The 3,667-nt window shown below is 46.5% G+C and overlaps 1 pseudogene; it reads right to left on the bottom strand.

Moving 5' to 3' along the window:
• Window positions 1-3,085: 3,085 nt before the first annotated feature.
• LOC141094962 (U2 spliceosomal RNA) lies at window positions 3,086-3,296 on the bottom strand (annotated as a pseudogene).
• Window positions 3,297-3,667: the final 371 nt, after the last annotated feature.

The following is a 3,667-nucleotide window of genomic DNA, read 5'->3' as shown; positions in this document are numbered from 1 at the left end:
AAAAAACAGCTAGCCATTGCTTAAAGCAATACTAAATATTCACAGAAAAAGAAAAAACACAATGGTCACTGGAAAAGTAAAACGTACTTAACCAGTACCGCCAGTGTCCTCCTCCACCATCTGCGCCGAATAGCTCTCAGAGCCGCTGGCCTCCATATACTCCTCCAAACGTGCCTTCTTCTGCCCAGCCTTCCTCTGGGGCACTCCTTCTTCCATAACCTCAATGTCACTGATTTCCCCACCACCCTCCCTGTGACACTTTAACCCTCCTCCTGAGTCCTCTTCCGAGGAGAAGGCACCAATCTTCCTCGGATCAGAATCAGGAATCAAATCCTCAGCCTCCTCCTCTGCCTCAGCGATGTCAAAATCCATCAGACACTCTGACGACGATTTGGAGACCCCTTCCTTACCCCCCATTCTTTTTTGCATTAAACGCTCCTCTCGCCTTGCGGCCTTCCAAAATTCTTTGTCCTCCTTTTCCTCCTGACGCTTTTTATCCTCCTGCCGCTTCTCCCTCCGTCTCTCAGTAGCAGAGAGTGGAGTCATCACAGCGCTTTGCAGCGCAGCAGTCTCGCCTTCCTTCCTCTCCTTCTCCCGCTTAACCTCCTCCTCTCTCTTCTTTTCCTCCTCCCTCCTCCTCTCCTCCTCACGCTTTTTCCTTTCCTCCTCCTCCCTAGTTGGCCTCCTTGGCCTACCATATGGACAGTCCTTATACAGATGCTCTGCACTGCCACATCCGTCACACTCACGTGGCATTGGGCACCTAGCCGCCACATGACCCTCCTGTTTACAATTGCGGCAAACAAGATCTTTATAGCACATACTCTGCAAGTGCCCGAACTCAAAGCACTTCCTGCAGTATAGGGGTTGCCCTTGGTATGACAGGAAGCCCCTATGGCCCGCCACTGAAAAGTTCGCTGGGGGGTGGGTGAAACCTCCCAAACAACTTGGGTCTTTCTTCAATTTCACCCGAAACACTTACTTGCAGTTGAAGATGCCCAAGACATTTCTCTGCTTCTCCCCTCCCTTCACCTGCTCGCAATATCGTGCCAGGAACTGCTCCAGTAGTCCTACTTCTGTGTAGGGGTTATACACTGTCACAGTCACCACTTTTTCCATGAGCCCAAACAGGGGCTCCACCTGCACTCCCTCCAGGCATGGATCACCATCATGACTCCTGAGCCATTCAAAGACAGTCAAACAGCATCCCTCATTCACAAAGGTGACGTCATAAGTACCTTGACTCCGGAACTCATTGACGCTGTAGATATCCTCCCGATGGGCTCCAGCCTTTCCCTCCAGCAGGTCACGAACGACGAACACAACATTGTTCTTCTCACCGCCTTCCACCACCACACGGATGGTATTCTTGATGAACATCCTCAGTCCAGACTACCGATACGGGTACCGCAGTAGAAATTCAGCAGCACGCTGCCAAAAAACCCCTGGATCACTCCAGGAAAACTCGCACCCTCTGACTGCGACACAAGATCGCAGCCAAAAGGCCGAGAAGCGATAACCAGAAATGGTTTGCCGCTTGCAAGGCCACAGGGCTTAAGACAGGCACCCATTGTGGAGAATGACACAGACACCACCCTGAGGAAGACATTCAAACCAAGTCTGGGCGCATAACAAAAGCGCAGGCGGCTGATTTTTTTTTTTTTTTTTTCCCAGGATTCCACTCCACGTGCTTTTAATTTGCATAGGCCAACCCCTTTTTTGTTAGGCCACCCTCCCCTCACGGTCAAACGCGCTTCAGTACTAGGAAAGAGGCCAGAGGAGCACTGCTCCTACACCGCCCCCTCTACTACCCTCCCTAAATGAAAGGTCTTGCTTTAAGGCTGTGTGCACACGCTGTGGATGGCCGCTGCGGACACGCAGCAGTTTTAGCTGCGGTGTACAGTACCATTCATTTGAATGGGGAAAAAAAAAACGCTGTGCCGACGCTGCGGAAAAAACCGCGCGGATTTGCTGCGGTTTTGAATCCGCAGAAAGAATTGCATGTCAATTCTTTCTGCGGAAAACGCTGCGGGTTCCTATCTCCACCATTGTGGAGATAGTGAATCCGCAGGCAAAACCGCAGATAATCCACAGGTCTTTGGACCTGCGGATTATCTGCGGTTTTTGCTAAATCCGTGCGGATTAATCCGCAGCGGAATCCGCAGCGTGTGAACGTGGCCTAACTCTCCTGGTGCCAGATATTGTAACCAGGAGGCGAGCATGGCCCACCTGTCTGCTCAGGCTCACTCAGCAGACTGAAGCTGAATACTACTGCGCAGCTGCTACAGACTGTGGGCTGCCCATTGTGACACGTGGTCACATTGTGACACGTGGTCGAACACATCCAAGCATTGTGTGCTATGAATGGCATGATTCCTATCACAGTGTTCCATGGATGGACACATCCTATTTACTGCAGGCAAGCAGCGCACCTAGCTGCTGCTGCTGCTGCTGCTGCTGCTGCTACAAGCCACTAGAATACCGTCCGTCTGTCAGACAGGTGGACGTAGGCCGAACATTCAAATAACTCGCCAGATAAATCGTTGCTTTTCCATTTAATTCATATATGAATTAATTCAAAATTGAACAGTAAATTTTAAAGTTGGAAGGCCACAAGAGGGGGACAATGTTTCAAAAATGAAGCGACATATCATTGCATGAGGGATGTGGTAGGAATTGAATGCTTGAATTAAGACTGGGGAAGTACTGAGGCGAAGGGGCTGCAGGCCTTGTAGCAGGTGGGTGTGCAGAAATGTAGCTATCCAAAGCCAAACACATTACTGCAGCTTGTCACACCTATACCTACCAAGCAGCAAAGGCCAAGATAGATCGTTATTTTACGGACACATTGAATACAGTGCAATGCCTCCCATATAGCGGTGAATAAGAGTAGTAGTAGTAGTAGTAGTAGTAGAAGAGTTGGTCAAGTTAAATCAAGGCTAAGGAATCAGAAATATGCAACTTGGACCAAGAAAAACTAATTGCAGAGCAGCGACATTTGAAAAAAGCATTCAAATCATGCTTTGAAAACACTACTTGCTTATCCCGATTTCAATTCAATCTGTCTTTGGAAACCGCTTAAGAGAGTGAGTGCACCATTCCCAGAGAAACTGCCATACTGGGCTGATACGTGGAGTGAAGTGAGCAAGCTCTTTTTCCATCTCCCTGTTCTAAAAATCCATTTAATATATGGTCCCCAGATAGGGGACGTATCAGATATTAAACTGATAAGAACAGATTTTTTTTTTTTTTTTTCCCACTCAGATTACAAAGTCTCAGATTCCATAAAGAAGAATAAAAGACCCAAATCCATCATTGTGTATTTCTAATCATGTAGGCTGTTACATTTTTTGTTCCCATTGCCTCGTTTCCTTTAAAACTTTCCATTTGTCATATATATGTATATATATGTATACATAAATATATATATTTTTTTTTTTTTTTTTTTTTTTCAATATCTCTGCAACAGCTTTTATCAAGACAAAGTTTACACAGTAAGTACATTCCATTCAGACTGTTTCCATATTTCACTTGCTTTCTCCATACCAAATAACATTTTATCCTTCCAAAAATACACATACAAATAACTTAAAAAGAGTTTGATACATTGGTCAATTGTTATCTCCTTATGCTTAAATATCAGAATATTTCTTGCTTTCCATAACGC

This window comes from Dendrobates tinctorius, unplaced genomic scaffold (assembly GCF_039654945.1).
Source record: "Dendrobates tinctorius isolate UK_male_01 unplaced genomic scaffold, ASM3965494v1 ptg000065l, whole genome shotgun sequence".
In the NCBI taxonomy this organism is placed as follows: Eukaryota; Metazoa; Chordata; class Amphibia; order Anura; family Dendrobatidae; genus Dendrobates; species Dendrobates tinctorius.
Note: the sequence above shows the minus strand (reverse complement) of the source record. Positions and strands in the feature narration are given on the sequence as shown.